We start from the raw sequence: 11017 nt of genomic DNA, 5'->3' as shown, positions 1-11017 counted from the left end.
TAGGGGCGGGACTAGAACGCTCTGTGGAACACTGGACTGACCAATCAGAGCTTGAGGGGGCTTGAGAAAGGGGTGGAGGAAAGAGGACACCAAGACTGGATATTTCTCAAAACTCTAGAGCATAAAATTAGTCACGCCCAGTGATTGGATATTCTTTGGTGAACTCTACAGAGTATCCAATCACTGGACGTGACTAATGAGGCTGATATACTTGGAAGTACGTGCCCTAGAGTTTTGAGAAATACCCTCTGTGTGAGTGTGCTTGCGTGTGAGTCTGAGTGCGTGCGTGTGTAAGTGAGGATTATAACATGTGCGTGTTGCCTTCATGATGACGCCAGCTTCGGACAACCTGCTTCCCCATTAGCCAGGAGCCAATCACTCTGTCTGTCTGGGTCCATGGCTTCTCTCCCAAAATGCACTGGGGCGCTTCGACCTATGACCCTGTCATGGAGGTGCGTGGTCTTTGGCTTTTTGGATCCTCCGCTCTCCTCTCCTATTCTCTCCTCTTCTCGTCTCTTTTTATTTTATGCTGTGTGTGTGCTGCACCGTGCGGTATGGTTCGATAGCCTATATACAGTGGGTACTGTACATACATGAGTGAACCTGATCTGCCTGCTCAGCTAGCTATGGATTTGGACCAGGCTACAGACAGCTCTCTACTCTGTGAACTTGGATACTGACACACACACACACACACACACACACACACACACACACACACACACACACACACACACACACACACACACACACACACACACACACACACACACACACACACAAGAACACCAGAACGTTATGGCTGTTAAGGTCACAATCTAACATACCGGGCTTATAAACGTCTACGGAAACACAAACACACGCGCACACACACACACACACCCACACAGACACAGGTGTTTGTGTGCATCATGGGCGGCATGTCCATGTAAATACTGTATGTGGTGGTGGTGGACTGTTACTGTGAGACAGAGCCCGCTGCCCGCCGTCTGGTCTGTCTAATTGTTTTAAACACATTCTAGAATCGCGGCGTCATTATGACATCACAATGGCTTGTCTGAAAAGAACACGTCATGTAATCAATCAATCGCTGGCTTTTGTACGATACTATTTTTCACAGGTGCAATAGGCGCATAGCTTTCAACGCTTCTCTTAGCATTTCTTTTTGAGCTCTTATTTTTTTATCACTTTAAACATCTGTGTAATTCTATTTGTTTCTTTCAAAATGTGTTTAAAATGATATTTTTAATGTCTGTATTATTTTTATGTTATTTTAATATTTCTTAATGTTTAATGTTTTGATGTTTAAATGGTGCACTTATTGACCATAGCAATCAATTGTTTTGTTTTTGACCATCAACAATAGTTCCCTGCCATGTCACACACACACACACACACACACACACTAATATCCCCTCAAGCATACAGACTGGGCCAAAAAAATCTAACCAGGCATTTTCAGCCACGACCGGTCTGCCAGGCATTGACAGAGACAATGAAACCTGTGTGATTTTAGCCATCTCTTACCAGCTATTCTGATCACCATGGCCAAAATGAACACCTACATCTGACTCGGAGAGGTGTGCTGTAATGGCATGAGGACTGATACCACTACATGGAGGGAAGGACAAGGCCAAAATTATCAACAGTCCACCGGACAAATACCCTGTATGCCCAAAGGCCAATCCAGCAATGTTAGTGTGTGCTCTCTCACTTTGAAGGCAGAGACTGAACATGAGAAAGAGACTGAACATGAGAGGGAGAGAAGAGAGTGTTCTCAGACACACACACACACACACACACACACATCACACACAATCACACACACACACACACACATCACACACAATCACACACACACACATTTTACTCATCTCAAGTCCCCTGCCACTTATCGCCAAGCAACCCGCCTGTCTGTTGCTACGGTGACCGAAGCTATGATGCCACAGTGTGTGTGTGACATTCTATAGTTGGGTCACACTAAGCTAGTCGCTCAATCCATCTGTATTGGTTTCTTATGTTTATTTGTTGTGTTCCAAAAAAAAAACAATCCTATTGCTATTGTTTATATTTCGAAGGCTGTACATCAAGACACCTTGTAAAAAATGTAATGCCACTTTGTTACCTTTGTTTATTATCTCTGCTGTATTTACTGTACGTACCTTTGTCTGTGTATGCATCCACTGTCAGTTCAACCGTGAGGCGCTAGAGGGCAGCAGAGGGCTTTCTAAGGTCCGCTGCTTTGAACAAAGATATGAACACTAGATGACGTGTTCATTACATGACACTACACTACACTTAGCTGACACTTTTGTCATTACATTACACTACACTTAGAGAACTCTTTCATTACATTACATTACATTATACTTTAGTGGCACTTTCATCCAAAATGGTTTACAGATACAGACACAGGGCATTGGATACAGTCCCTGAAGCAGTTTGGGGATAGGTGCTTTTGCTTAAGGGCACTACAGCCATGGAGGGAGGAAGGAAGTGGTAAACGTGGGGATTGAACTTGCAACCAACTCTTAACTATTACACCATGGCTGCCCCCATGCGCTGAGTTATATCGTGTGGTGGCCAGAGCCTGGACGCTGCCGCTGGCATCTTGGTACAGCATTCCTATGTTTTTCACACTAGTATCAACGTTGAAGAGGGGCAGCCGTGGCAACCCAGTGATTAAGGAATCCCACCCTGCCTATCATATTCCATGGCTGAGTTGCCCTTGAGCAAGGTAACCCCCACACTGCTCCAGGGACTGTAACCAATACCCTGTACTTAACAATAACTGTAAGTCATGTTGGGTTAAAGCGTTGGCTACATGTGTTGTAATGTTAAGATGTTATTTTGCCACCACCTACGGGATTTGGGTGGCCATAACCCCACCGCTTCGCTATCCAACCCCCCGTGCTCGCACTGTGCCCGTAGCCTCATGCGTCGCTGACACCTGGACTCCATGGAGGAAACAATTAAGATTCCCCGCTGTCTGTCAACCGAGACACAACATCTTTTGGGGGACTTTTTCCCCATTCAACATCCCGTTGGCTTCTTTTGTCAATGATGTCTTGCCTCGTCTCACAAGGCTACAAGCAAAAGGAGAAGACGCAAGGTTAGATAATGAGTTGAACCCATAGACTTTAATACTACATCATTGGGCTCCATCATGATGGTGCGTGCTGCAGCAGTCTTCGCATGCGCACTGCGAAATTACAATGCATTCCGGTTAGGAATTTCAAAACCAGAATGCATTGTAATGGCGAAGTGTGCATGCGTGCTACACAGACCGTGGCAGCAGGTGGCATCGCGAACGCACCGATTAAAACATAGACTGAAACACAGTTAAGGCCACAGTTGAATGACTCTGAATTGCTATCTGCAAACACCAATCAAAGCTTTTGTTCACGGCATATCGTGTCCAACCAGCATCTCTGTTTCTCTAATCACATGGCAGATTTGAAAGTGGAATGCAGATGTATTCAAAGTGGAATGAGAGTCATGGACGTGAGAAACTGTGTTGGTTAAGCTCTATTGCGAAAGACAGAAATGACTGTCAGGGTCTGACAGAAGTTGACTGTTTGTCTGTATTTTTTATTATTATTGTTGTGGAATTAATGAATCAAAATGTTCCCAGAGCTACTGTACATGATGAGTCCATAGAAACTCAACCATCTCACACACACACACACACACACACATCCTGATGCTGCTCAGCCTATGTCACTACTTCAATCATTAAAGATTATTTACTCATGAACTGACCCATGATGTGCTTTGTTTCTCTGTGGAAGATACAGTATATTAAAAATATCATTTGATATTCGAGGAACCATTTGATGTTTCAATTGACTTTCATATGACTCTGTCCTGGGCTCACACTCACACCGTCTCAAAGTAATAATAATAATAATATAATGACTGTATTTGTATAGCACAAGATGGCAAGGACACATGTGGCTCACCAGAGGCTTTACTAGTGGTGCATATGCAATGACTGAAAACCCAACACATCTGCCGTTACGTCTCAACTGCACATTTGTATTACTTTGGCAGAGCTATTATGTTGACAGGATGTTATTACATTGCTGTGTGTTACAGGCCCATTAAAATAAAGCATCACAAATAAGCCAAAGCTGGCAGATGCTGGAAGCAGCTTTCTTATGAAATTAATATTGCCCCAATAGTAGCATGTTTAAAAAAACAGCTTTATTCTGAGAAACACTGCTTTTGCTCGCAGCTTCTGAGAAACTGTGAGTGGAGGAAATGCTGACAGAATTTGTCTTAAAAGCTTATCTTATAAGACCCGTTCACAATGTTTAAAAACATGTTGCCAAAGAAACTGAAAAAACTGTAGCCCCATAGCCTCATACTGACAGGAACAGTTTTTTAAGGACTTGGACTTATCTTGGACTCCTTATCAATGGGACTCGGACTTGTTTTGGACTTGGACACTGGTCTTGCCAAATTAAGCTTTTGGACTCGACCGGGTCTGTCTTTATTTTGTTTAGGACATTGGCTACCATAAATTCTAGAGTGGAGCTTGAAATCCAACAATAAACAAGTTTGTCTTCACATCCATGCCATATGGGTTGCCTTCAAACATCCTTTTCATTGTTTAACACTGACCGACATGTGACTTGGACTCAAATCTTTTGGACTTGGCCTTGTCTCTGACTCAAACCTCTTTTGGACTCGGACTTGTCTCGGACTTGACTATTCTGGTCTTGGACTTTACAAAGGTGGACTTGACTACAGCCCTGCTTGGCACCCATTATGCTGCCAAATAGCTTTCTGTTGAAATTATAACTGCCCCAGGTCCTGCTGTGGCCAAACGGTAGGGCACTCATCTACCACGCGGCTGACCCAGGTTCGATTCCTTTGCCGGCCCTTCCCCGTCTCTCTCTACCCACTCGCTTCCTGTCACCACTTTCACTGACTTGTCATAAACAAAGTAAAATTCATTATCACTATTTATTGTTATTTATTATAATCTATTTATTGTCCTTTGTAATTTGTCACCTTGGTTACATTTGTTTGCCGCAATAGCTGTAATTCTCAGAAACAGTAGGCATAGAAATTGCTGACTTAATTCTGCTTAAAAGCTTATCTTATAAGACACATGTTCAAAATGTAAAAAAATGTTGACCAACCAATACACTGAAAAAAAATGCAACAGAAAGGCTTTGATGGCTTGGATGTTAAACAGGTAGACCAGTGTTTCTCAACAGGGGTGCCGGGGGCCACCCTCAAGGGTGCCACGGAAACGTGGCTGATAAATAAATTATGTAATATAATACATATTTGTCTAAATTAAAGTTAATGCTAGTTAGTGGAATCTTTCATTTACACACAATAAAGTAAATATAGGTCGCCCCAGTCAACTGCAACTTCGAACGTGGTTGTCAGAGGTCTCCAAATGTGTTACTTTTCTAAACTTGTGTGGTAGTTTATCGGATGTGATGCCATGTTACGGCTAGTTGGTTTGTATTGAGGTGCCTTGTAATTGTTCATGAATTGAAAGGGTGCCTCGCCTAAAAAAGGTTGAGACACTCTAAGGTAGACTACTGTAGGCCTTTATAGATAATACATTATTTGGTCGATATCACATGACCCCCCTCACTCCACATCCACCCAAGTAGGGTACCCAGAGGTATCACTCATGCAGACGACACAATCTCCTTACCAATTTGTTTGTTTGAGAAATTGGAGCAATAAAGCAGTTCATATTTTGTAGCCGGTGGAGAGTTTGTGTTGTCTGTTTCATCAGGGTTCAAGCCTGTCAAGGATTTACTGAAGTACTAGCTTTTTTGCAGAACTAGCTATTTAGAAAGAATATGAAAGCTTATCTTAGCATGCGTTCTGTCATGTCCGGGACTGACAGATTATAATGATGCGTGTCTACTGTAATGAGCCAGCCTGGTGTTATTGGGCAACTGTGGGCCACTAATTCCACAATCCCTAAGCTATAAAAAGAGTTTGACACAGACACAACTGCAGCTACTGCTACTATCAGCATTGCTGCTACTGCGAGGGACAGACGGGCTGCTGTTAAAGGTACAGCATGATGACACTACCCATTATACCAGACGGGGAAGGATCGGTAAATGACCCAAACCGGAATTGAACCCGGGTCACCGGTATAGCAGTGCAGTGCCCTACCGTTAGAGCCCCGGAAGGGTGACTTTTGTTATCGGCCTAATTTGAATACCTGGGCTACTTCTCACTAGAGTCCAAATACAGCTCCAGGCCACTTTATTAGAATAGCATGAAAAAGTTGATTTATTTCCATAATTCCATCAATAATGTTAAACTGTCATGGATTATAGATTCATGGTCCAGTTTTTTTAACTATTCCAATCATTCAATTGTTTTGCATATTTTGGGCTTCCAGCTCAAAAAAATCCATGATTTGGGGAATTTGCATCATTAGAATATTGTGATAAAATCACATGTTTCTTCAGCAAAATTCAGGTCACTTGAAATCAGTTGAAATTTGGTACTATCTACATATCATGCAACGTTCAATACTTGGTTGGTACTCTCTCTGTCTTAATAACTGCCATGATGTGTTTAACATTGAAGTCAATGGCAGAAACAGTACATGGGAGTTATGGAAGCCCAGATATCCTTGATGCTTTGCTGTCAGCTGTTCTTGTTTGTTGACCTGGTGACCCACCCTTCACTCTTCAATATACCCTGTAGATTTCCATGCCACGTTTTGGTGTTAACTCACCAGTTTAATTCTAACTTACCAGAAATAAAACCCCATTCATTTTCAATGGGGTTTCATTTCTGGTGATTTCACCTTTATTGGCTGTTACCAAAAAGACAAGGACCAAGTCATATTGCATTGCTGATGTAATTTCATAGTCGTACTATAGTAAAAACTTTTCAGTGACTACTGCAGTGTAAGAATGGCGCACATTTAGGGGCACCCTCAAAACTGTGTGTGTGTGTGTGTGTGTGTGTGTGTGTGTGTGTGTGTGTGTGTGTGTGTGTGTGTGTGTGTGTGTGTGTGTGTGTGTGTGTGTGTGTGTGTGTGTGTGTGTGTGTGTGTGTGTGTGTGCAAATAATTCAGTGGGAATAGTCATGAGGTTAAATATAGACACGCGCCTATCATAAACTCCTACTGCACTTTGACCTGATCTACAAACTGTACAATGACTTTTTACATTACATGACATTATATCACATTACATTTAGCAGATGCTTTTGACCACAGCGACTTCCAAGGAAGACATTCAAGCAAGTACAGACTTTAGGAGAAAAGCTTTGGACTATTTACTTTGAGGGATTTCTTAAACTGTCCTATCAGCTTCTGCCTCTCTGAGTCCCTCCCTCTCCCTCTGCTTCCTTGAGAATGAGGAAGTGAAGGCTGAGGCACAGATGACAGTTCTTTTCCCTGTAACACTTAAAAATAGGCGACTGAGGTATGTGTCGTTTGTTATTTTACTGGTTTAGCTGATCTCACAATGAACTGTGGTGTCCAAAAAAGCTGAGGCACCTGGTATTTTGCAGCCATTTTCAGTATTCAATTGACATAAGATAGAGAGTTGTGCCAAGTCAGTAGGTTATCAACTGTTAAAGCCAAGCAAAATCATTGTTTTGAGGGAATTACAGGAGTTGGACAAAATACACGTAACTGAGACACCTGTCATTTTAGTGTGGGAAGTTTCATGGCTCATGTGGACCAGCCTGTTGGCCAGTCTCCATTAATGGCACATCGCACCAGTATAGTGAAGTGTGAAGGTTCGAATAGCAGAGTAAGAGCACAGTTTTGCTCAAAATTTGCAATGCACACAACATTATGGCACTGATTCTTGAAAGTTTGGCAAAAACATGTCCCTGCAGTAAAATATTAATTCTGTTGAAAATCAACTAAATTTTCACAAACAAAATGAACCCAGGTAATGGCCAAGGGGTCTGTCACACGAATACACAGTTGTTTGAAATATTTAAGTGTAATTGTATTACTTTTCATGGCTATAAACCTGTCCACACCCTGTAAAAACGCCTGTCCCAAGGACTGGCATCATCATTTCAATTGACTTAAAATACAAAAATCACTAACAGAATTGAACAATATCACCATGATGTGGAAGACCATATTAAAGTGGTTCTGGGTGGGAGACGTGACGCCTTGTTTTTTCGTAACATTGGTTAAAAACCTACAAACTGTTATTTTCCTTTAAAGAACAAATGTCAATGAAAGAAGATGTGGTACATTATGTTTCATATTAGTCTTAGATGAGAAGAAATTTTTTGTTAAGATTTATGTAAAGGTTTATATGTCAAATTTCCTGTGATGTGACTGTAACATTAATGAAACAATATATAATAATATATATATAAATTAACCAACAACATTTTGAATAATGTATGAAGCATTTGGCATGATTGCATAAATCTTAACTTTAGATTAAGATATGAGAATGTGGAAAAAACTCAAGACAGTAATATTAACTACAAGTTCAATTTCGTAACACAAATTGCGTCCTGTGGGGTGACATGTATGTCAATGTTTGTGAATGGGCAGCTGCAAGGCCAACTACAAGGGTCTTAAAGACTGGCTCCTAACCAGTCAGTACCTCAGTTATTGGAGAGTGCTGTGGAAGTTTAAGGTGACTCTTAACCTCTTAATATGTCTTCATATTGCAATCTTTCTGTCACGCAATGCTTAGGTTCATTTTATGGTGTCCTGTGGTGTGACTGCTCTTATAGGAGGGAAAAAAAAAATGTATTAATGAAAACACATACTAAGATTAAACACAATATCATTATCAAGTTAGCATGAGCTCAGATGTCAGTCATGTATACAAAAGGATTAAAATGGCCATAATGCAGTGAATTCCCTGTGGTGTGACTCCATTTTCCTGCGGTGTGACATGCCTATGCTATGTGTTGATGCAGGACACATTTTCCCAAAAATGGCAAAAATAAGGTGAAATTCCACAGACCACTAAGTGCTTTATTTTTTTCTATTTTTTTCCAATTTTTATCCATCATTTTTTTCAGGAATTTGAAAAACTTTTTTTTTTTTTTTGCGTTACGCCCTTAAACGTCAACCACCCTTCTACAGATGTGCACATAGTGGATGTAAAACAATATTTACTATTATTTACTGATTGCTCAAAATGTGTCCAGCATATTGGTCACCACCGTCAGATTTTTTCTAAAAGACAATAAAATCAGGTATGCACAAGGTAATTTTCATTACTGAGGACCCCTTTTCAAACCTTTAGCTCTACTGCCTACTTCACCATCACTGAAGCTCCTGTAAGGTTATTATTTTGTCCTCAATTTGTTAATTTGTTTGGACACTGGTACTGTCCCAACCATAAACTGTCAACACCGTCGGGGGTTTTAATAGTATTGTATTACATTAATGTTAATAAATATATTTTTTTTCAGAAAAGGTATGAAGCACCCAAGAAACAGAGCGAAAATGAAATGGCTAATGTGAACAAACAATGCATAATATTTAAAAGAGTGTTTTTTTTGTCTCACACCGTCAGATGTCACCACCGTCAGATTTTGTTCTGCTCATCATGTTGTTCCATATTTTACTAAATTGTGCTGGTTAATGAAACATTACTAGGCATGTTAGTAATAATTGTGATCCAAAATGATACTCTAGCCACCACTGAGGTGCATTTGGAGGTTTTTTTGTCAGAAAACCTGACGGTGGTGACATCTGATGGAGTTCACCAAAAAACACATGTTTTACGTGTTTTTGACATGTTTTAAGAATATCCATACAATAAGTATCTACAGTTATGTTGAATTGTTAAAGTAATTCACTTTAATACAGTAAACATGTGTTTTTACTTCTAATTCTGTCTGCCGCTGTTGACAAAACAAGAAAGAGCCCATTTTATGAAAAATGTTAAACATGGGGAGCTTGGCCAATGCATTCACTGCACAGCCAAGACCTACATCTATGATAATACACCTCTATATTTTGGATTTGAACAACTTAAAAGCTGTTTTTACCACATTTTCAACAACCAGTGGCTTACTTCCTAGATAATCTAACTAATGAAGTAAAAACACATGCTCATACTGTGCACACACAAAAATAAAGTGTTTATGCAAGATGCCATTGACTTGAGAGGGCTACTTATTTTGCTAAATGCAGGTACTAATTAGGCCACTTTCACCACTCTCAGATTACTGTCACCACCGTCAGTTCTTAAGTCACTACCGTAAGAAGGAGTTTTGGACATTTTAAAGGAATGTGCTTACAACATTTTCCTTAGGAGTTGTTGAAATATCAAAGTAATAGCCAATTTAAGCCTACACGAATATTTGTGAAATTACAAAAAATTGTTTGTTGTATTTAGGCGTTAAGTAAGCATCGTATGACGGTACATATGTTAAAAATAGAACACATGAAACAGTATTAAAATAGAACAAAAGTGAATTTTCAACATTTAAAGGCATATGTGTGAACCAAAAAATACACATAATCACTTAAAAACTCCAGATACATACACTGTAAAAGATTGTCGTGATTTCACATTAGAATTCTACATCAAGAAGATGTATATACCAGTTTACTATTCACTGCTGTAATGTGCAATGCATTGTGGGATATCATATAGAGTACAATTCACAATTGTAAATGTACAGCAGCACATAGTACTTTTTACAACATACTGTTGTAAAGATCTGTTTTGTCAGGGCTGCTGTCCTAATGCAAATGTATGCAAAGCCACATGCAGAAATTATGGAGCTCAGGTCACATTCTGATTGGATGCTTTTAAAACATGCATACAGGCCTGATAGAGGTGGAGAGGATTTGAACTGATTTGAACTCTTCAATCGCACACACCTGGTCATGAGCAAGGAGGTAGAGATAGGAGGGTTTACAGACAACATCGGAGCGTAGTACGGAATGATAGCAAGGGGAGTCCAATTTTCTTCTTCCATGGTCAAATTGGAAGCATGATAAAGTGTGGAACAGGTCATAGGATACAATAGTGAATGTTTGTCACCTGTCCTTAATTATCCCCCG

General features: G+C 40.3%; 1 protein-coding gene across 1 annotated transcript in view; it reads left to right on the top strand.

Moving 5' to 3' along the window:
* The window catches only part of LOC134460540 (bone morphogenetic protein receptor type-2-like), an 11204-nt gene extending 11093 nt beyond the window's left edge, over window positions 1-111 (top strand). The window contains exon 6 of the mRNA XM_063212920.1: window positions 1-111. This exon is cut by the window's left edge and continues 1811 nt beyond it. The gene's annotated coding sequence lies outside the window, so the exon portion shown is untranslated.
* The last annotated feature ends 10906 nt before the right edge of the window (window positions 112-11017 follow it).

This window comes from Engraulis encrasicolus, chromosome 13, assembly GCF_034702125.1.
Source record: "Engraulis encrasicolus isolate BLACKSEA-1 chromosome 13, IST_EnEncr_1.0, whole genome shotgun sequence".
Taxonomy (NCBI): Eukaryota; Metazoa; Chordata; class Actinopteri; order Clupeiformes; family Engraulidae; genus Engraulis; species Engraulis encrasicolus.
Note: the sequence above shows the minus strand (reverse complement) of the source record. Positions and strands in the feature narration are given on the sequence as shown.